At 41.8% G+C, this 25,072-nt stretch overlaps 1 protein-coding gene across 2 annotated transcripts in view; it reads right to left on the bottom strand.

Annotated features, from left to right (window-relative positions):
• LOC148508471 (serine/threonine-protein kinase SBK1-like) overlaps positions 1 to 10,831 on the bottom strand; it is a 40,186-nt gene extending 29,355 nt beyond the window's left edge. For both annotated transcript variants that reach the window (XM_088444583.1, XM_088444582.1), the window contains exon 1: positions 10,601 to 10,831. The gene's annotated coding sequence lies outside the window, so the exon portion shown is untranslated. The remainder of the gene's footprint in view (positions 1 to 10,600) is intronic.
• Positions 10,832 to 25,072: the final 14,241 nt, after the last annotated feature.

Raw genomic sequence — 25,072 nt, forward strand, 5'->3', positions numbered from 1 at the left:
ACGAAGTGATGGTGGGGCCATGCTGCATTTGGCAGCATAGCCCTCGCTAACAATGGTGAGGTCCTTCTGGTGGGGGAGCTGGCTTGTGGAGACTGGCAATATGTGTACGCAGGTCTGCCAGCTTTGGGCCATCCTGGCAAGGGTAAGTCTAGTGGTGTCACGGCTGTCTGGGGGCGCCACCATGTTGTTTTTGGCCATGTGACAGCACTCCAATCGTGTGTGGGTCACCTTCTCTCTGGCCTATCACGTTCCACTACTGGGTACTTAAGGGTGTTTGGAGTGCCCCTGTTGCCAGTGCAATGTGTTTAACAGTGTCAGTTGTCGGAGAGAGTTCTCTGCACTCCTGAACCTGAGACCTGTGCTCCGGTGCTTGCCCTAGCTCCTTGTCTGCCTTCGACTCCCTGCAGCTTGCACCACTCTGCCTTGCAGTCTGCTGGAGGTCGTCCTACACCTTCCACCAGACCCACTCCTGCCTGAACCTGTCTCCGCAGTTAACCCATTCTTGCGCAGCCATAATCACAGCATTACTGGATCTCCTTTCAGCCATCACAGCATTACCGGATTCTCCTTTCAGCCATCATCACCACATTACCGGATATCCCTCTCAGCCACTATTCAGGATATCCACTTCACTCTTACAGTCTATCTGGATTCTCTTCATTCATCTCCGTCACTGATCTGGACATTCGTTTATTCCCATTCACTACAGTTCCCTCGTGCCACATATATTAGTTTGTTATTACTGGACTTTAGTTTATCTTATTGTTTATGTCTACCAACATTCACATTAAACAATCCACCTTTCAGTTTAAACCTGTTCCGGTGTCTACTCCTGTTACCACCATGGGTCCACAACAAACACAGAGTCTAACAATAGGCGCGCTGTATGAATACTCAGGGCCTGAGTCACAGGTGTACACTATTGCAGCTGTCACTGCGTCTTTTGCCCCAGCCCGACTGCATCTTTGTTAATGCTACTGCCAATGGTCTTCCTACTGTCATGCCCACCGGCCCTGTCACTAAACCACCGCTGTGCATACAAAGATACGCCACTGATCGCACCATCGGACTTTGCATCGGCCCTATGGAGGTGCAGAATGTCCATCTGAACATGGTCACCAGCAGGGCCGGTTCTCCCGTTACGCATGGTACGCAGCTGCGTAAGGCGCCACATAGTGAAGGGCACCTTAGCTGCGTACCATGCGGGACACGGGCAGACTGTGTCTCTGTGACACAGCTGCATTATGTGTGTAGCGCTGACCGGACGGAGTTCGGTCAGCGCTACACAGCACAAACACACAGCCGCCAGCGCCGGCAGCTGTGTGTTTGCTTCAGCAGCTGATGAGTCAGACAGACTCTCATCGGCTGCTGCTCCCACTGCCAGAGCTGGACATCTTCCGGCTCCCGCAGTGGGTAATGGGAGTGATGTCATGACGTCACTCCCATGATGCAAAGTGGCGGACGGAGGAGCTGATGGCGGCGGGACCAGGAGCAGGTTTCAGGTAAGAGGGGTTTTTTTGTATTATTTTATTACGTTTCTTCTGCGGGCGGGGGGAGGTGGATTACTACTGGGGGCACTACAAGGGGGCTGGACTACTACTGGGGCACTACAAGGGGGGGGGACTACTACTGGGGGCACCACAAGGGCGGGCTACTACTGGGGGCACCACAAGGGGGGGACTACTACTGGGGGCACTACAAGGGAAGGGAATACTACTGGGGGCACTACAAGGGGGGGGGAATACTACTGGGGGCACTATATAAGGAGAATAGTACTGGGGGCACAAAGGGCACTGCACAGGGGGGACCACTACCGGTGGCACTGTAAAAGGGGCACTGCATAAGGGGGTGCCAAAAAATATACTCGCTCACCAAAAAATTATGGCTAGGGCCGGCCCTGGTCACCAGTGCCAGTGCAACTGTGGCAAAAGACTCCGGTCGCTGGCTGTGACACACCCACATTTGGCTGGCTAACACCCTGTCACCTCTCAGGATCGCCACTGAAATTGCCTCTCTCTGCATCTACCGATGGTAACCATGCGGACGTATGTGCAGTGTGACTTGGACGCATAAGCAGACTGAAAATATCGGGCACTTGCATGCGGCATTGCCATAGCACGCACCTCTGATTAGGCCTCTGTCTTCTGATTAAAGGCTGTCTTGGGAATTCCACTAAAAGTGGGAAAGCAGTTTAAATACAAGATGCTAATAATATAGATTACCTTAAATTTAAAGCTGGGTGCATATTAAATGATGTGTGCCCAGCGATGCGATGGACGACCTGTCCTGCCGATGGGCCGACATATAGGGCGGCTGGTTCACATTAGACGACCCGGGGCCCAACCGCCTGATATGTAAGCCCCTGTTGCCTCCCGCTGCATGAGGTTGTCAGTTCCATCGACAGGTTGAGCTGCATGTAGGGCCGACCTGGCGATGCAGCCAACAACCCCACGGGAGCGTGCAATGGCCATATTAGGGGTGTGCATCGGCCACTTTTTTCGTGTTTTGGATCTGGATCTTTCTTCGTGTTTTGGATCTGGATTGGTTTTGCCAAAACCACCTTTCCGTGTTTTGGGTTCTGGGTTTTGGATCTGTATTTTTTTGAAAAAAAGCATAAAAACTGCTAAAATCACAGAATTTGTGGGTTTTTCTGCTCCTATGCCAGCCGGCCCTTTACTTATGACACAGGCGCACACTTGGCGGTACTTTGGTGATGCACGTGCAGCTACTGCGCACACAATTCACAAACACAGAAAAAAATATATATTATTTGGAGTGCACTTTGGGGGTTACAGCACCCTTTAATGGATGAGCCAGCCGGCCCTTTACTTATGACACAGGCGCACGCTTGGCGCTACTTTGTTGATGCACGTGCGGCTACTGCGCACACAATTCACAAACACAGAAAAAAAAAAATTATTTTTTTTTGCACTTGGGGGGAGCACCCCTAATGGACAGAGCACCCCTTTAGGACTGGGAAACTGCACAGGACTTTGGAGTGGACACAGCCCCTATGGACAACTGACTGCACAACACAGCCCAGCCAGCCCCTATGGACTTTGGAGGAGTGGACACAGCCCCTATTGGCAACAGCAGCACAGCACAACACAGCCAGCCCCTATGGACTTTGGAGGAGTGGACACAGCCCCTATGGACAACAGCAGCACAGCACAACACAGCCAGAGCCTATGGACTTTGGAGGAGTGGACACAGCCCCTATGGACAACAGCAGCACAGCACAACACAGCCAGCCCCTATGGACTTTGGAGGAGTGGACACAGCCCCTATGGACAACAGCAGCACAGCACAACACAGCCAGAGCCTATGGACTTTGGAGGAGTGGACACAGCCCCTGTGGACAACAGCAGCACAGCACAACACAGCCAGCCCCTATGGACTTTGGAGGAGTGGACACAGCCCCTATGGACAACAGCAGCACAGCGCAGCACAACACTACACTGCACTACACTATACTACACAGCCCAGCCAGCCCTAACCCCCACCCTCCCTCTTCACTGTCCACAGCCGAGTGAAAAAATGGTGCCGACGCGGGTACCTTATATAGTATCCAAAACCCGCGTAACCCGGAAGGCGGGATGATGACATTTTGCCTCCATTTCAGATCCGAGTCAGACGGGAAAAGTCGAGCCTGACTCGGTTCGGGGGGGGGGGGGGTTCGGATTTCAGAAATCCGAACCCGCTCACCCCTAATATATATATATATATATATATATATATATATATATACGCAAACACAACATATATATATATACACACATAACTATCTATCCAGACATGTATACACACACATCTATATATACTGTAGATGCACCTGATTTAATTAGTCCTGGAATCTGGATCACTCCTTTACTGAAGTTGAAATGTCCCGAATTGCCCATGTTCATCCACCATTAGTTAGTTGCATGCTGTGCACACTACTATAGCGCACATTCAACATGGGGGAGGGGCTCCAGGAAGTGGAGTTGTGCTAACACTGCTGTGACCGGTCACCTCCAGCCAGTAATGCTGTAAAATACAGGCAGTCACTAATTGCTGGGGCCCATTCAGTTAAGCCTCTGGTGGGAAAGGGAGTGGGGGTTGTGGCCGGTGAATGGGGGCGGGGCCTCGCGGATGTGGATGGGACGTGGCATCAGCAAGGGGGCGTGACTTAGGCGGTCACTAGAAGGCTGCTGTAGCAGGGAAAAAAAAATCCTGTCTGCAGCAGCAACACAACCATGGAGGTCTAGAGGAGGGAAGGTGACAGGGGGGCGTCGCTGGTTTTTAAGTGGCCGGGGCTTTTGGGCGGCAGGGCATCAGGCAGGCTGTGATGTGTAGCCTCCGGTGGGGAAGGGAGTGGGAGTCGTGGCCGGCGGATGGGGGCGAGGCCTCGGCAACGGGGCGTGACCGAGGCGGTCACTGGAAGGCTGCTGTAGCAGGAAAAAAAAAAAGGTTATCTGAGGCATCTCTCTACTTGTTTTGCAGTGGGATCAGGGATATCTTAACAGCAGTGTGAGCCCTGGGCAAAGCAATGCACTGGGGCCCCTACCCACCCATTTACGGGAAGAAAATGTAAATGGTTAGTAAATTAAACCCTCCTGCATGCCCATCAGACCTCCCACACATGCGGAGAGACTGTGTCTGACTGGTCTGAAGCCGGTGGATGAAGTGAAACTGGGACTGAAGTGAGTACTCGTCACCGGGGAGGATGGGGTGGGGGAGGTTAGATCAGAATTCAGTGCACCGGCGGCCAGCTTATAAAAATATTACATATTTACCAACTGGCTGCAGCTGCAGGGGGAGGCAATCGGAAAGCCGACTGCCTAAATACCGGCAGCCGGCTTCCCGACTGTCTTATCCCGGCAAGGGTGAAATGCCGGGCGTCTACATGTAGACGCCCGCATTTCCCCGACACCGGGAGACCGGCGCCCGGCATCACAATCGTAGTGATGGCGGGCGCCGCGAGCGGACTGCCGCGGGGGGGGAGGGTTAGGTTTAGGGCTCCTGGGGGACTTAGGGTTAGGTACCCCCCTGGGAGGGTTAGGGTTAGGCACCCCCGGGGGGGACTTAGGGTTAGGCAACGGGGAAGTGGGTGGTTAGGGTTAGGCACTTAGAGGGGAGATTAGGGTTAGGCACTTGGGGGGGAATTTGGGGATAGGCACCCCTAAGGAGGGTTAGGTTAGGTTAGTGGATACTTACCTATCCACGATCGGGATTTCCAGCTCTGTCGGGCTTCCGCTGCGTCGCACTCTGCTTCTGTCGGGCTGCCGCTGACGGGAATCGAACCGCCGGCCATGCGGCCGACGGTATTTCATACCAATTCCACTGCAGGGGGGTGGGTTGGCGGGCCCCTACAAGCTTTGGGCCCTTGGGCAACTGTCTAACAAGCCCAATGGAAGAGATGGCCCTGAGTGGGATATGTGACCCATTCAGACTCCAGTCAAAATTGTGTACGGAAATATTTTGTAGTTACCAGGGGTGGGATGCGGTAAATTCCCCTATTACCGCATTTTTTGTATGCATCATTCTCCTGGCCGCTGGGCTCCGATGCGGAGGGTAACCCTATAGAAGCCTATGGGCTTCTACCACATCCAGCTGCTAGGAGAGATCCGATCGGATCCCTCCTAGCATGCCCTGTGGCCGCTTATCGGAAGAGCTATCCTTTGCTGTACTGATCGCATATGTTAGTGCATATGTGATCAGTACAATTGCAAAGCATGGCGGTATGTGTTACTGCATCCCGCCCCAGGAAATTTCAAACTGACACCAGTTATTAGCTTGTTTTATTACTGAAGACAGAAAAATAAACCTTAAGCCAGTGGTTCCCAAACTTTTTTGAATCACGACACCCTAGAGTAATCAGTATTGTTTTCACGGCACCCCTAAGCCAAAAGTTTGTTGTTGAGAACTTCAGAACAAAATGTAGTATGTAGTAAAGTTAAGTAAATTGTGCTGACCTGTCATCCTTAGAGTCAGTTATATAGTGGTGGACAGGTTTGTGCTTCTGTTTGTGCACATATTTACATTACATTGACCATAAAAAATTTGATTTGGTGCTGGACCACCAACCTGAGGCACCCCTGCAAGTGTCCCAAGGCACCCCAAGGTGCCGCAGCATACAGTTTGGGAACCACTGCCTTAAGCACTTCTATACAGTAATAACATATATATACAGTGTGTGTGTGTGTATATATATATATATATATATATATATATATATATATATGTATATATATAATAAAATAAATTCCTACTAATTAAGCAGCTGCAATTTATAAGATACAGGATGCCTACATTTGTATCTTAAGTCATTCAATTGTACCTTACAGTGGACTGATAGCATTATAGTACTATACAAAATAAATGGCACCAGTTCTTCAAGCCGGCAGTCTTTAAATAAATCTGTATAAAAGGTCTTCGAATTTGCAGTTGACAATAATGCTCACGACAATATAGGATAGGATACAAAGCCTCGTCAGACAACATGCATTGACATAAACGTCCTTTGGGGGTGACTCAGAGGTGGACAAAGTTGCAGTAGCAGCTGAAACTTTTGATCTGTATGTTAATGCCGTGGCCGATGGGCATACTTTTGAGATGCTCATTGACTGTGGCATGAATCTGCTGATGTGCGTACAAAGACTCACCATTGACCATGGCTGCCGGTATCCGTGCAACTGCGTCTTTAGATTCAGTCACTGACACTCTCACCAGCGATATGCCAGGGACAGTTAGCCACCACCCTAGTTACTACCCACAAACTCCCATCAAAATTGCATGGATCTAAAAGCAATTTTGATCTGCGTCTCCTGTTGGTAAACATTGCGAAGCATGCGCAGTGCATCTTGTGTGCATGCACAGATGTAATACATTGGGCGCTTGAGGCCAATGTTCAACTTGCATCCACCTCTGAATAACTCCCTTATGTGAGCTTGAATGCCTCCTGATATATAGAGAGATCAGCTGCATGTAGGTACAGCAGCAGAAACTGTCAATCTGCCAGCTAGTTAGCAGCTTGTCTCACTGGAGATAGTTCTCTCCGATGTCAGGGACATCAGTTTGGGTGGATAAAGCTGGGGCTGTCAGTGTGCCGACTCGCTGGCAGTGTGTCTCACCAGAGGTGGTCAGTGGTGAACAAAGGTCTGGTCTATCTCCAGAACCCACATCTGCACAGTTAGGGCCTGATTCAGAGAGAGAATGCAATGGTGATTACAGACGCAGATCAAGTGACTGTTTTCCAGTGCGTATGCGTATACCGGTGGTCAGGAAAACACAGACGTGTCTCACAATTTGGACGCCGTTACATGGACGGACATGAAATGGCCTTTGCAATCTCCTATGCAGTGTGATAATCCTCCGAGAGTCAGAAAACCTGCCGAGTCTGCGGCCGCAAGGGCAAGCTGGCGGCTCAATGTGTGTCGATGTTACCTATATTTACACTAGTAATCAAAGTCGTTACATATGTAAGAAAGCATTAGTGGGTGTCCTTATACTCGGGTGATCTTTGGAACTATTAGCATATTTTCACAGATGCATTGTGCAGTGTCATCCAAAAGGTCCATCATAGAAGCTGCAAATAATACTCCTCATGCATGATGTTGCCCATGGTGCAACCATTTTGAAATGTTTGCATTATATTTTATTGTGAAATCTTTAGATGGTCAAAGTAATTTTACTGGTATAATGCCCATTTCAAATCATTGATGCTTTCCAATTTTATCAGCTTTGCAGTTTTTATTCCCTTTTTTTATTAGCACTGCTTTTGTATGTGTGTTTTTTTTTGTTTTATTATGGTCAGTGACTTTAATAAAACAAGCTTCTGAGTGCAGCCCCACCCCCCCAGGAAGTGGTGCACATATAATTTTATAACTCATGGCTTGTCTTATTATTATTTTTTATTATTATGTTATACTAGCAATTGCCAAATCCAGGCTTATAACCCAATAAAAATTTTTATTAATGTTTAGCCAATGGTTGACCTGACCCCTAAATCTGCTCCTGGACATGTCTCCCAACTGCCAAACCGATGGGGAAAATGCAGTCCTTACTGTGACGGCAAAACAAAGAGCTTAATATGGGAATGTCCCATCAAAAATCTGGATGGTTCATGTAACTATAGTTAGAACACTGTCGGGGTTCTTACTTATTTCCATGCTTATAGGATACACTCAAGCACTGCGTATGTCTGTTCGCTTGCAACACTACAGTACCTTTAACCAGAAACTGTGTTCCTAAATCCTGTACAGCCTGAATCATAGCCTGCCTTGTTTGTATTGGAGTGGGGTGGTGTTGTAGCAGGTTCACCAGCTCAAGGTGCTGACGGGAGGAACAGCCCTGTGAATTCAAACAACACTGGTGGAAGTAGAGAAGCTGCATGTCCAGGAGTCAGGCAGCCAGTGAGAGTTATGAGTGGATGGAGGGGACAATGCCTCCCCCCAGTTTTCATTGCGCAATTGCTAAATGAATATTAAGGGTCTCAAATTTAAGACTCATGCTTAAATCTCCTGCTTCTGCCAATAGTTCCAAGTTTCCTCCTAAAACCAATGCTGCTGTGTCTTCCAAAGAATGCAGATTCCAATTTGTATGCCTGATTGCAAACCTAACTATCCATATGGCTGTGTCTTGCAGCCTGAGGACCCATCTGCTTCGAGACCTCTCATTCCTGTGAACCTTCCAGCTTCTAACTTCAGGAACAATTTGCATGGATGCATCTGCTGTTGACTTGCAGACAGCGAGCCCCTGTCCAGTCTACAGTGATCTTTATTGGATTCAACCAGTCATAATTTGTTCATAGTGACTCTGGCCAGCCATCATTTGTCTTTACATACCTACTCAGCCAATGGTCCATGGTGTAAACCAAGCCATTAGTGATCCATTGATGAAGTCAACCTTCCATCTGTTGTCCATGCTAACTCTACCAGTAATCTATGCCAAACTTGGCCATGCAGAAGCAGTGAAACTAACAAGATAGAAATCATCCATGCCACCAGTACTTAGTAGTAAATGTTCCTTGCCTCACAGGGTTCATGTTGAAGGAGCAGAATTAAAGTGTTTATTCATCTTCTAGTGGTCTCTGTTCAAACTGCCCAGCCATCAGTTGTCTATTTTGATGTATTTAACAGTTCAGTCACCCATTGTCTGTTAATCTTCATTCCTTCCTAGCTTTAGTCATAGTTAGCCTTTGTTATATTCTCAGGTCATCATAGCTTGAATGATTGTGGAGTTTCTCAGCACCCAGATCATTTTTCTCTTTTTTTTTATTTTTATATGGCCTGAGTGCTTATTTTTGCATATGGACTGACAGTCAGATTAGGACCACAATACCATTGCCCATATTGCTAATCTTGTTTGCGTTGTTCTTGTCAAACATTTTTGAAATTTCCTTTTGTTTGGGTGTTTCTGTTGTATTTTATTCATTTACTAGTAAAGGAACCAGCATATCCTGGGTCACTCAGGCTCCCCATTACGCATGCTTCTGGCCCCGTCCTATTTTCCTTCTGCTGAGTCCTTCCTTATCCCTGTTTTAAACTTACCCCATTTCTGTTGCAGAGTGGTCCTCTGATCTCTCCAGCCGGTCTATCTCATCACTGCAGTGGGATCTATTTGGTGGGAGGGGGGTTCCCACCCCCTGCGCATGTTGGAGATAGGACAGATCTTAGCCAATTGTTACACGGCTACGGTCATTTTGATTAACGAATTAAGTTTTTTCAGACTGGTGTATGTTAAGATGTATGCAATGAAGTCCATGGTTTAATACAATAGTTTTGGAACTCAGTAACCCTGTGGATGTAAATGCTATGTAACAGTGGGGGCAGAGGAGGTTCCTAAATGGGACCCTTTGGTATATGTACCATAGCAGTATATGTGGCTGCAGCCATGTGCAAATTTGGCATTTGTGAAGTTCCATGGTTACAAATATATTTTTTGTGCAGCACTTATAAAAAGATACCTTATTCCGGTACCTTACTTACGTATGCATATGCTATAATAGGAATATTGATTGTCATTTATACAAAGATCATGCACTGTACACAGTTCATTATTTAAGTAGAAGCATAACATGTTATTTGTCTCCTTGATTGAAAATTATAGCTACATTATTTGTTACCACATGAAATAAATCCATCATACAGCCATTTTTAAATTTCACTTTCTGCCTAAACCTCCAATCACACAATCTAACCAAACTCTAGAACTGCAAATAATCAAGTTACAAGTTGCATAAACTGCAATTACAAAAATACAAAATGCCTACAAGGGTAGGAAGCCTGGCATAGAAAAATTTGTCACATGCATCGCTAGATGTATAGCTAACCTTTTTTATTCCTTTATAATACTGCACCATATCACACCTCTCAACCTTTCTTTAAAGGTCCATATGTAAATGTAAAAGCAAAAACCACAGTGACTTATTAATAAAATTCTAAATAATTCTTGTATTTATGAGAAATGTATTTATTCACAAATGTATTCTAATTAATTAATATAGAACACAAAATTCAACTCATATTTAGATATTTAGCTCTCAGTAAATGCATGATGAATATTAAGTATTTAATATAAGCATAGCATAAATATTGAATGGTAATTAGTAATGACATACCTTAAATCAATGGTGAGGTCTGCTCTCCTTCCAGCTGAAATATTGCTGCTTGATCGTAGCACAGAGGTTTAACAACAGTATTAGGTTGTTTTTGTGCAGTTTCTGCAGTAACTCGTGGACAAGACTTAATTCTTACTGTGCAGCTGTGGGAATAGCCACTCTTTAGTCTTGGCAGGTTAAACTAAATGGGGCTAGAGGTGAATCTGTATGACAGTCATTTATAAAGCTCTTTCCAGAAGTGTTTCTAAATTTAGATGCTCTGCGCTGTTCCCTCATCTAGCATCTACAGTACTTGTTGTTAACATTATTAAACCAGTCTGAACCAGAGCCTTTTCTTGGCACACAAGTTTTCCTTTTTATTTACCCTTAATACAAGGGCTGAATTTATAATTCTTGTTTTTCTTATTGATGTTTTTGAACTGACTGCAAAGGACACAAACAAAAAACACATAAGTGCATGTCACATTCCGGAGGGCTGTCTGCCTGATGCATTATTCATATGCATGCAGTTCAATTAGCAGTTTATGAATATGTATCATTTACAGGGAAACCTGCTAATTAAAATGCATGCATATGAAAAATGCATCAGGCAGACGAATGTGACATGCAATCAACAGATTTTCATTGTGTTCTTTGCAGTCAGCTCAAAAATATCAGTAGGGAAAGCAAGAATTATAAATTGAGCCCTTGATTTTAGGGAGAAAAAAATAGCTAATAGTTTGACTATAGCTGCATTTTCTGTCAGATTATCTGTCAGATTTTTTAAAGTGTAATGAACGATTTTTTGAACTACAAACGATTTTTGTAACTTCCCTTAATGAAAATCGTTCAGTTGGTCAGTCAGAATGAACTACAAACGGGAACGCGCATGAACGATAATCGTTCATCGTTATGACTTAGAAACTGAATGATTTTTTGAACGATAACGACGTCGTTATAGATAAATCTATACCTGATTATCTACGTTTGCTTAATATGATTTAAATTTTCAAGTGCAGTATGGACATGCAAATACTGCCAGGTTTCATTATGTTGTCCTGTAACCTGTTTTATTAAGTTATGAATAGCCTGTACATCTGTCAGACCCAAAAATAAAAAAAAATATTTTTTCCAGATAAAATGCATTTATTAAAAAAATGGTCCTAAATGACTTCCAGGTGCCACAAAATGCCCTTCGGTTCCACTACAAATTTCCCTTCAGATCTTTTTATAAGCCATCCTGAGCCCTCACTGCTACCTACTAAATAACTTATGAACAGTACCTAATAACTGATGCCTACTAGTAGATACCTTATCGGTCAGGACCTAGAATAACAGTCTTTTTGGCATGCAATGAGGGAGATCACATGTTGCTGATCACCCAGCACACCCTCCTTCTCTGGTCCCTTATTTCTTTTCCTGCTTCACGTGGTGCGGAAGCGGCTGCTCCGATTATGTGGAAGCTTGCCAGGCTATTTGTGCCCATTAATATGCCAATCAGTCAGACCAGTATGCTAACTACCAGAGATTAGTAGTAGTATGGATCGATGGCTATTTAGTTTGCATGTGCAGTGAAACGCAAAAATCTGTGCTTGTACAAAGGAACTGTGTTGTTGGCATCGCTTCCAGGTGTCCGCAGCTGAATGGACCTTATTAACCATTGGATGAGCCTAGAAACAAGCATGCAATATCGCAATCCCGACATCAAATGGAAAAAGCATTTCCATCGAATTAGGAACATCAATGGTTACCAGCAATTGGTTTCCAATGGCCCTCCCTAATACAGACCACTGTCTTCTCATGGCAGCCATCACTTTCTATTTGGGAGCTGGTGGGTGAGAGTCTATAGAATGAAACGTTCTTAATAAATAATATAATAATTATTTAGCAATTATTAATTTAATGGGAATCACCGCACTTAAAGGCTGTAACGGAAATTTGTTGATTTATAAATGAAAATATGTACCATAGATCTCAATGCAATTATTTTTATAGACATTGAAGACTATTAGTTACTCTGGTGTTATTGACACTGTTAATATTTTGCATAATACCTATATCGCTAATTAAACTATTATTAAATGTTATTGTCTATTGAGTTGAAAATCTCACATAACAAACAAATATTGAGCTGTGTGTTAGAGCAAAACACAGACAGTTCTCATTAAACTCAATTTATTGCAAATTTGCCAAACTGGTCGTAACAGTGTTGTGTGCAGCAAATACTGGTTAGGAGGAGATTCTTAGTGGAGCACACACAAAACAAGTAGTCACAAAATACTATCTAATATAAGTTTATTATATTGTGGGGTCTATTTGTCAAATAGCCACAAAATAAGTCCTATTATCTATTACCACTCATTACAGTGATTAGAAAATATTTTTATAATTTTTTATTTTAGCAAATAAAAAAATTGTGATGCTCAGCAGTTGGTCACAAATGTGCATTGTACCTGAAGTGCGGGCTCAGGCTTCCAGGTACAGATTTCTCCAATATTAAAAATATAAATCAAGAAAAAAATAATATATATATATTTTAATATAATTTTAAATAGTAGAATATCTTTATTTAAATAGCGAAGCTTTTTTTCTGTACTGCATTTGCTATTGCTATCCTGAGAGTAATAGCATAGGAAGTCAGTTGTTGATACCCGGCTGTTGATACTATTAAAAAAACCAGCATCCAAAATCACAATGAGATTAATTGTTTGATAACAGTACTAAATTATAATAAAGAAAAACAAGCATCCAAAATTCAAGTGAGATTTGTAAAGTGGAAACTGAATCCAAACTGCAAATCGCAGGCCTCAAGATTTAAAGAAGAGTAACAGTCTAGTCAAATTGAATAATTATTGATTATATGATTTGATTATACTAGCCTGTATCTGCTGGGAAGCTGCAGAACACAGGACATATACGTCTGGATGAGAAGCTGATGATGGATTTTATTGCAAGATACAAAAGAACAGGAATGCCCCAGTAAAGTACAGTAATACACAGTGCACTGCCTGTTAAACACTTGCAGTCTTGGCAAAGCCCATAATGAAAAGTGGTGCACAATGGAATTGTCCTTGGGCTTTCCCACCTACCCTTATGTTATATATAAAAAAGGACATGCACAGATTAACAATCCAAGCACTTCAGTGACAGGGACTGCCACTTTTGTGACTGCAGTGCTTGGTTTGTTATGGCTTCCACAAACAAAACTAACAATGGCCTTAAGGTGGCTAACAGTGTTGGTAATCATGTCTACAGTTGGAAGATATCATTATCATCCTCTCCCTCATCAGTGTAATATAATAATCACACAATATTAGCTCATTTCCACTGGAGTGCACCATTACAGAAGTCTCTATACTTTGTTGTAATTGGAGACAAAGATCTTCCTCATAGAATTTGTAGTTAATTTTTAGGAACATCAGTTCTTACACATTTTTAGGAAGTAGCCTCCTACGCCGATTGCTCACCAGGTTCCTGCCTGTGCTAAACACTATTTCAGAGTACACACTTGGGGGGTGGGCAGCTTAAGTAAAGCAAGGCTAGTTTGTACAAGGGGCTTCAAATTGCCTTTTTGTTTCTTTCCAGTGTTCAAAGGAAGGGACAGTGTAACATGTTAATGTGTACATTGGCATTAAAATAATCCTCCACCATTCTATTGATGCTTACTGTATCAGAATGAGTCACAGTAGGAGTGTCAATAATTTGGGCAATTTTTTTAAGTCTGACTAGATATCATAATGGTGTTTCACTGTGGAACGCTGAGATGACTGGTCCTCATCACCATTGTGTGTCTTGGGAAAGGTTAGGTCTATACCGGCAGCAGCATTTGCAAAAGAAACTGAATCAGGATGTTACGTAGTCATGTCATGTGTGGTTTGAGCTGACAACTTGCTTGCAAGGAGCTCTTTTGCATCTCTTCAGATATGTGTCAGTGTTTCATGTCACAGGCATGACTAGTCTCCCTCTAGCAGTTTACCTTTTCCTGACGCTGTTGTTCTTAATCCGTCAGTTGCTAGGTGATCTGCACGTCATGTGTTTTCCACAGCACAACATGATTGGTTCCTTCCCCTATTTGTGCACACTGGCCTTTTGCCGCTTCACCAACTATATCATTCCTTTTGGTTCTCTCGGCTCTGCTGCATGGTCAGCATTCTGTGCTTGCTTGCTATGTTGTGTCCTGGTTCTCCAGTGGTCTTACCTAGCCACCAGTTATCAGCTTCCCAGCTGCACTAGCAGCTTCTGTGCTGCCACCGGCTCACCAGCCACTACATCAGCTTCCCTGTCACACCAGCAGCTTCCGTGCTGCCACCGGCTCACCAGCCACTGTATCGGCTTCCCAGCCACACCAGCAGCTTTCGTGCTGCCCCCATCTCCCAAGCTGCACCATCGGCTTTCAAAGCCGCATCTCGAGTACACCAACTTGTGTACTGGCTCCCTAGCTGCACCATCTGCTCTCAAAGCTGCACCATCCACTCACTTATTGCTGCTATCGGCTCCTAAGCCGCATCATTGACTCTCAAAGCCAAACCTTAATACACATCAGCACTCAAGCCACATCACCGACTCTCCAGCTACACCATCGGGTCTCTGGTTGCATCATTGACACTTCCTGTTCCAAACTCCTCCCCTTACCACTGGATCCCATCATACACTCGTGTAAGCCACTACTACCCCAAGTATTAAGTCCAGGCGGCCAACTAAGTACCAGTGAACGTCTTTAGTTCTAAGGGAACAACGGGTGGCTGCTAGTGGTGGAAGACCAAAATAGTGTTTGGGGGCATGTGCTATGAAGCCCCATGAGTTGCCTGATATACAGCAGCTCATAGTGATTACGTCAAAGACAGTGTTCCTCTACGTGCAGCGGTGCCATGTCATGGGAGCGCCAATGAGTCCAAAAAGACTCCGCATGCTCTGCCCTGTAACATCCAACTGCTGCTGCCACATGGGTAGCAGCGTGCCGGGGATAGTAAATACAGCAAACAAGGTTTTTACATGAAAGATGTAGTAATCTTACCTTTTTGCCAGTGGCCCCCTCAGATTTGTGTCTGGTATGGAGAGAGTCCCAGGAACAATGTAGTTTGTGACTATCTTTAGAGTGGGTTAACACAAACCTCTATATCTATCTAGCTCCCACTCTGCTAGTGCTTGTCACCTATTGCCAGAAACTGAGCACCCTAAACCAAAACAGACACATAAAGAAATTAAGCCTAACTAAAATCTAGGACCTAGCTAGTGCCTTACTCCAAGGCAATAAAAACAAGATTGAGGTTCCAGTGGAAGGTGAGGGGTTATATAGGGGATGGGAGCCTGTCTAAATTAGTTAGTGTCCAAATCCGCAGCTCACTATACATAACCCAGAGGTAATGGCATCCCCAAGATGGATGAAAAAGGAAGTGACTAAGGGGTGGATTAGGCACTAGGGGGAGTGTTAGGGGTTAAAGGTTAGTGATATTCACCACTGGACACAGAAGAGCCATAGCTGGAGCCACTGGACCTGCCATACCAGCTAAGTCACCACTTTACCACCGTTTAATCATGTCGACGTTTCATCAGTGTAGACATGATGAATGTTGACGTGGTTAATGTTGATATGCCAAGCATGTTGACATTACAGCCATGCCAACATTTTCATGTCAACATTATGAATGCTGACATGATAAATGTTGACAAAATATACTAGACCCATATATTGATGTGTAAATTTATTTGTGCCAAAATACACCAGATAGGGTGTTTTTTGCTGAAGAAGAACCAAATTGGATGCTGTGAAAATAAAGTGTGTAAAGGCTTTATATACTGTGTACTCAGTTGTGAAGGCAGTGGGATGGGTCTTCCATGGTGCAGTGGTTTCTTGGTGGGTTTGGATCCTTTGTTGTTTTCTCTGGAGAGAGACCTAAAAAAAGAGAGAGGGGAAGAAAGTGTGGGGATAAAAAGTAAAAATCGGTTTCAAGCTCTTTGCTGGACTGCACTTTCATGCCTTGTTCTGTTCTTAAAAGTATAATGGCTTTGATTAAACAAGAGGGTGCCAGGTTGTGCAATCAATGTGGTGAGAATGCAAAGTAGAATATTGCACCAATTGTCTTCCTTGTGGAATGCTGCTTGACAAAACCATTTATAATGTGTTGGTAGCTCTGTTCTATGGTGCTGCTGGAAAATCTTTGCAGTACAATAGGTTGCTGAGATGTTTCCTGCTTTTTAGATTCTGTTTCTGTGAGTCTTGTATATATAATAATAATAATAATAATAATTTTATTTATATAGCGCTTTTCTCCTAAAGGACTCAAAGTGCTTTACATTTACAGTACAAAATAAGCTTAAACAAGGGACATTACTTAAATGTGAGTCTTGAGCCTATTTTTGAAGGATTCTAGAGTGGAGGCCTCTCGAACTGTGCGGGGAAGTGAGTTCCAAAAGGTTGGAGCCACAAAACTGAAAGCTCGACCCCTAGACGAATTCCGCGAGATTGTAGGTCCTTCGTCAACGGATTGCAATAATCGAGTGGCACAGTAAGGAATCAGAAGCTGCTTCAGGTACCCTGGGCCATGGTCATGAAGGGCTTTGTAAGTTAGTAAGCCAATCTTGAAAACAATTCGCCATCTGACAGGCAGCCAGTGAAGGGAGTAGAGAATGAGTGTTATGTGGCTGGAACGGGGCTGGTTGGTTAATAGCCTGGCAGCTGCATTTTGTACCATCTGCAAGTGGTGTAATTCTTTTGCTGGGAGACTGAGGTAGAATCAATTGTTAAGTATAAATATAGAGAACAATGAAGAGCGCTGGACAGAGGTAAATACTTTATTAATCATCACTGTAATAAGACAAGTATTAAAATCTCATATAGCATGAAATTACATACACATAGATGAATCCCAGACCTACTGATATTAATAAGGCACCTTGAATGATTTAAAAAGCAGAAATGGGCAAAAAAGTATTATGCAAATAGCAGCTGATAAATTGGCATATGATTAACTGCAAAGAGTCTCATACATTCTCCATCCAGCTCAGCCAGCGTTAGTAAAGCCGATTAGAAATGTTAGAAAGATAGATCTGCATGCATAATGATGCTTCACCTGAATGTGTAATGAGTAATAGTTCAGAACAATGATACCTGAAATCACCAGGGGACTTGTATTGGTTGGCAGGCAGCGTTGTGATGGTAGTCACCTATTGGGGGTGAAGCTGTTAGCCGGCGTACCAGCGAATACAGCTGGGTGGCGTCAATCCTACCTCTCAGCAGGTCCAGATGATGCACAATAACCTGGCCATCTGGAGAGGTGTAAGGCCACGCTGCCCACTGTAACTCAACAGAGTGAATGACTGGAGACAGAGGTATGGAGGACGTCTCTGTCTGCAGTAGTCCCGGCAGCTGGCCATCTGAGGTGGAGATGAACAGCCACGCTGCTCACTGGTGTCTGGTGATGTAAATGGCTGGGGGCAGAGGTGCAGGCAGCGTCCCCATCCACGGGAATCTCAGCAGCCCGAGGGTGCAGCGGCGCGTGCACCTGTGAATGCACTGGAACGATGGGAGCAAGCTTCAGCTGGCAGTGGCTGATAAGCCAATCGGGTGCTCTCTTGGTCCTGGATGCACAGGAAACACCCGACACGTTTCTTGGCCAATAGGAGGGGCCGTTTCATCAGAGGTGACTAGTGTGTAGCAGCACACTCAATTTATACTGACAAATTATTTGTTAAGCAATAACACATGAAGCAATTCAAAGCAATTAACTTATCCACTTGTATTTATAATGGGACAGATACAGATGAATATATGAGTCTAAAAATACTCTTATAAGAATAAATATATAATTAACTTATATCTATACATGAGCTGGACACCTACAGTATATAAACAGGATTACATGTAGAATGGACATAATCACTAATTAATTCACATAAAATCATAATAATTTTTTGTCGCAAAAGATTGGATCAAATATAGTTATCGATGGTCATATGATTGTACATATATGTACATATATATATATATATATATGAAATATTAGAGCACAAAAAGGGGGCGCCACATCGTGCATCAAATAGAGACAAAAGTTTTATTACATAAAAAACAAAGACTCCAGGTCAGCATTCGTACCAAAGTAGGCGGTCTAAAACCACCGCAAGCATAAACAGTGAAATAACAATAAGGCTGGTGTTTCACCCGAACGTCTTCAGGATCTATTACAGCCAGTCAAGCAGTAACAGAGGGTCATACCAGGCCACGCCCCCAACATGTTTCGTCCTTGGACTTCGTCAGGAGGCTGGTTGGCATTGTTCAGAAGAGGGTTTAAATAGCAGTTCTTACTCCCACTAAGCAGGTGTATCTTCTTATACAAATTAATTAACTGCTTGTCACAGATTGCAACAGTGTTCATTTAAAAAGTAACAGACTACTACAGCACATGTATGAACATATTTGCATCATTACAAAATATATGATTAAAACATATAAAAATATGCTATCTAATAATAACAGGATGCTACAATCAATGTATCTGAAAGATAAAAAAATAAAATAAAAACATGTTAAAACTGCATACACTGATATATAAACCAAAGAAACTACATCAAATAAGGAATAATCAGTCCCAATATAAACAAGTGGACAAAGGTAAAACAATTCCCTTAAAAACGGGGTAATATCATACCCCTCATTTAACCCATTGGGGTGCAGAGTATTTAAGGTGATAATCCAAAAAGATTCTCTTTTGGCTAATATGTTTTCCCTATTACCACCCTTCATATCTGGGCGAATATGTTCCAGTCCCATAAATTTCAACGCTTTTGGATTATTACTTTGGCATTTTTTATTTGTATAATATATATCCACGTATAGCAAATATATATTATTTACCCAAGGTACACAAGAATCGGGACATACCGCCGGGTCACCCGATTGTGTCTGGGATAAATTCCTTGAGTGCCAGAATTTCAGAATACGTGGATATTTTTTTAAAACCATATGTAGTCCAATTAGATACCTATATCAAAGATTCAACACATGTCCTGCAAATATTAGATACATTTAATTGGAAAGACGATTATTGTTGGGGGACAATTGATGTGGAATCATTATATACTTCTATCCCCCATGAGAAATGCTTGACCAGTATTTTTAATGTGTTAAAGCTGGATCCCATGATGACTTTAGCAAAAATTACTTTTATAAGAGAGTGTCTTGAATTTGTACTCAAACACAATCATTTTACCTTTCTAGATGCGTTTTATCTCCAGACTTGTGGTTGTGCGATGGGGACGATCTGCGCACCCAGTCTGGCAAATTTATACATGGGAGAGTGGGAAAAACAACATATATTGACATATAACCCCTATCATGATAATATTATTTTATTTAAACGCTATATCAATGATATCTTAGTAATTTGGAGGGGTAATAAAGATAGCTTTGATGATTTTGTAAGGTGTTTGAATATTAATGATTTTAATCTTAGTTTTACATCGAATTTTAATAATAAAGAAATTGAATTTTTAGACTTGGTTTTAACCATTGAAACTTGCTCAGGGTAATAATGAGTTACAGACACACACATTTTTTAAGAAGGTAGACTGCAATAGTTATTTAGACTATCGTAGCTGCCATCATAATAGATGGAAGAAAAATTTACCTTTTTCACAGCTAGTAAGGTTGAGACGTAATTGTAGTTTCCTTGTTAAATTTAATGAACTTGCTGAAGTTTACAGGCAGAGATTTTTAGAAAAGGGCTATCCTGCTGCTTTCATTAATGCTGCCATTGAAAGAGCCAGGACTTTAGAAAGAAAAAATCTAATTAGTTATAAAAATAATAGAAGTGTAGTGAAGAAGGATACAGAGAATACTAAATGTTCATTCATCACTGAATTTAGTTCTTCTAGTCAGGAGATATATAACATTTTGAATAAATACTGGCACATTATAAGAATGGATCCAATTTTATCTACTATTATGCCAGAAAAACCTGACGTTATTTTTAGGAGAGCTCGCACTCTGAAATCTTTTTATCCCCTAGTTTGCTTCCTATGATTGTTGATAGGGGAACAAACGCATCTGGATCCTTCATGAAAACTGAGGGATTTTTCACCTGTGGTAACTGCAAAGTATGTCCTCATGGTTTGAATAGACAAAAGACTTTCAGGAGCAATGCAGGAAAAGAATTTAAGGTCAAACATTTAATTACTTGTAACACCACTTTTGTAATCTGTTTATTAATGTGTGGGTGTGGAAAATTTTATGTGGGTAAAACAAAGAGAGTTTTAAAAATTAGGATATTAGAACATCTTAGAAATATAAAAAATGGTGTAGAGAACCATAGTGTACCCAGGCATTTTAAAAAATAATAATAATCCAACAGCGTTGAAATTTATGGGACTGGAACATATTCGACCAGATATGAAGGGTGGTAATAGGGAAAACATATTAGCCAAAAGAGAATTCTTTTGGATTATCACCTTAAATACTCTGCACCCCAATGGGTTAAATGAGGGGTATGATATTACCCCGTTTTTAAGGGTATTGTTTTACCTTTGTCCACTTGTTTAAATTGGGACTGATTATTCCTTATTTGATGTAGTTTCTTTGGTTTATATATCAGTGTATGCAGTTTTAACATGTTTTTATTTTATTTTTTTATCTTTCAGATACATTGATTGTAGTATCCTGTTATTATTAGATAGCATATTTTTATGTTTTAATCATATATTTTGTAATGATGCAAATATGTTCATACATGTGCTGTAGTAGTTTTACTTTTTAAATGAACACTGTTGCAATCTGTGACAAGCAGTTAATTAATTTGTATAAGAAGATACACCTGCTTAATGGGAGTAAGAACTGCTATTTAAACCCTCTTCTGAACAACGCCAGCCAGCCTCCTGACGAAGTCCAAGGACGAAACATGTTGGGGGCGCTGCCCGGCGTGACCCTCTGTTACTGCTTGACTGGCTGGAATAGATCCTGGAGACGTTCGGGTGAAATACCAGCCTTAATGTTATTTCACTGTTTATGCTCGCATTGGTTTTAGACCGCCTACTTTGGTACGCACGCTGACCTGGAGTCTTTCTTTTTTATGTAATAAAACTTTTGTCTCTATTTGATGCACGATGTGGCGCCCCCTTTTTGTGCTCTAATATTTCAGATTTCTACCCATTCGGATCTGGGTCTGTGTGAGGGGAAGACGCCGGCTGATTGCTGTGGCTGCTGGCCTGTGCACTATTAAGATTTCAATTGAAACCAAAAAGACACAGTCCAGTGTGTCTCTGAAATCACTTCAGGACTGTGGTATCCTGTCCTATTTCATTGACTATTTTGTACTAGCGCACTGACTTTTTTTGTTGGTTTGTGTATATATATATATATATATATATATATAAAATAAAGAATAAATATTTAAAGAGACAATAATTACTACAATAAATAATATATAAATATGGATAGAATATATCAAAATACATATTGTGATGAAATGATTATAAAAAATCTAAATCCTATCAATATATTAATACTTGAACTTAACTAAATCAATGTAGATAAATTAGAATAAAATGGATTAAAAAGACTATACTAATAAATATAGCAATAATAATATTGATATATACTAACCAAAAATTATATTAATAACTGATATATAGGTGTGCGCATTTGATGCAATTGAAATGCACACACCCAATCATGACTGCACAATAAAAGTCAAACGTGATGAACACAAAATGATCCCTATCTAAGATGAAAACAACATGCTGGAATGAAAACCAGGCAAAATTAAAAATGAGATAAACTGGAGTAGTCCTGCCCATGGATAAATTAGAGTGAGACCTGTGGGGGCCCAAAGTGCTGCTATCTAATCTAACACCGGAAAGGATCTAACATGGGTGGACCATGAAGTCTGAGTATAATTAAAGATGGTTAAGTTCTACTGTATCGTTGAAACCAAAGGGCATCAGAGTTTCTAACTGGAAGGCTTCTCTTCTGCACAGCTTAAGAAACCTATCGCCTCCTCTCGATGTATTGGGAATTTGTTCTAAAGCTATAACTAAAAGACCTTCAAGATCTCCTTTGTGACAGAAAACCACATGTCTGGATAGACTATGGGTTTTAGTGCCATTGAGTATCTTACGTCTATGTTTGGCAAACCTGACATGTAGGGGCTGGGTCATCCTGCCCACATACTGGATGCCACACTTGCATTGAATTACATAAATAACATATGTAGATTTACAATTCATAAAATTTGTAATGTATCTTTTCTTATTATGGAATGAGACTACTTTTGTCACTTTGTTTTTAGAAAATTTGCAAGTTAAACATCTTGTCCCACTACACTTGAAATATCCAAGTGGTTTAGGGAGTAGCCAGGAGATCGTACTTGTATTTAGGTCTTTAGATTGACTTATGAACAGACTGGGGGCTAAAAATTGTTTGAGATTGGATGCCCTTCTAAATACAACTCTTTGTTGGTTATCAAGGATGGAACTTGGAATCCTATCTGCTTTCAAGAGTGAAGAATATTTTTAAATGATTCTTTTGATGGCATAAGCTGATGTATTATATTGTGTGATAAATGGTATTTTTTCTTTCATATCTTTATGATCTATAGTTGATTTCAAATATTGTGATCAGTTGCCCAGTATTGAAATCCTATCTAGATCGGTGACCTCTTTAAGTGCTTTGTCCAGAAGAACATGTGGATATCCCTGTTTAAGGAAAGTGTCATACAATCATTGGGCTTGGGTTTGAAATAATTCTATTGTGGAACAATTCCTCCTAATACTGAGAAATTGGCCTTTGGGAATGTTATTCTTCCAAGGATTGTAATGACCACTTGAATAGTTTAAATAATTCCCACAGTCTACTGGTTTTGTATAGGTGGAGGTAATAATTTGATTGTCTACTATTGTCAGCGTGATATCCAGAAAATTGATCGATGTTGAACTAAAAGTGCTAGTGAACTTCAACCTGAAAGTGTTAGTATTGAGGTGTTGTATGAAGGAATTAATAGAATTGGAATCCCCATCCCAAACAAAAAAAAATCATCAATATATCTGCCATAGAGGACCAGGTGTGCCCCAAATCTGCTCTCCCACACATGGTGATCTTCAAATTTACCCATGTATAGGTTTGCAGAACTCGGGGCGAACCTGGTCCCCATGGCAGTCCCCCATGTCTGAAGAAAATATTGTGAATCAAAATAAAAATAATTGTGTTCTAAAATGAATCTGATACTATCTAAAATGAAGTGACATGATGCCTTAGTCACTGTAGGGTCATTACCCTACAGTGACTGATTAACGGCAAGGAGACACAATTCATATTGTATATTTGTATATAACGATTCTACATCACAAATTTTAGGTGGAAAGAATCTTTACATTTTATTGTATTTATAAGATTCAAAAAATTAGTTGTATCCTTAATATATGAAGGTAAGGAGACCATGTACTTCTGTAAGTGAGTTTCAACAAAAAAAGAAAGATTACTAGTGAGGGACCCAATATCAGAAATAATAGGACGCACGGGTGGATCAGTGAGTGTTTTGTGAATTTTGGGCAAATGATAATAAATCGGAGTGATAGGGTGAATAGTGTAAAGAAAATCAAAGATCTCTCTGGATATCACGCTGCATGACAAAGCGTTATCTAAAAGATCTCTAAGTTCCGCCCTATAACCATAGGTCGGATCATGAGAGAGTCTCCGGTAAAAGGACTGGTTCTCCAGCTGTCTACAGGCTTCTTTAATATAATCCTCAGTGTTCTGTATTACCAACCCACCACCTTTATCGGCTTGTTTGATAGTCAGATTCTTATCCTTGGTCAGTCTTTTGAGAGCCATTCTCTCTGATCTTGTGAGATTGTCAATCAGATTTGTGCTATAAGTTTTTTCACAGAGACTTTTAAAGTCTTCCATTGTCGTGCTGTAAAAACTCTCTATAACAGGTACCCCGATATTGTAGCTGGTAAAAATTAGAGTGTCTTTTCAAAGGAGTAAGATTGTTATGATTAATGTTGTAGAACTTAAGGGAAACTCTGTATCAACTTCAAGGTAAGAATCTGAAAATTCCTAATTTTCTCTACCTAAAAACTCTACAATATCTAGAGAAACCCTATCATCATTATCTAGAACAATCGGGGAACCTTCTGTTAATTTTAAGAAATTTTAATGCAAAAAAACGTTTCCGGCTAAGGGTCCTAACATATTTATTTAAATAGACAAAAAGTATAAATAGATTAGGTTTAGTTGCCGGAGCAAATTTCAATCCCTTTTTAAGTAAAGATAATTCATTGTCTGCTAAGGTTTTATCCGATAAATTAAATATGCCTTTAGTATCATTTAACGCCATCTTACATTTTTGTTGGGATTTCTTTTGTCAATTCCCTCCTCTTCTTCCTCTAACTCTGTATCTCTGTTTCTTTTGGTTGGCCAACCTGTTCTTATCTCTGTTTTGTGTGTCTGAGATACCGATGGGGGAGTATAATGATGTGTCCGATGGTCTATCCCTAAAAAAT

Source organism: Taudactylus pleione, unplaced genomic scaffold, assembly GCF_031769625.1.
Source record: "Taudactylus pleione unplaced genomic scaffold, aTauple2 ptg000366l, whole genome shotgun sequence".
NCBI lineage: Eukaryota > Metazoa > Chordata > Amphibia > Anura > Myobatrachidae > Taudactylus > Taudactylus pleione.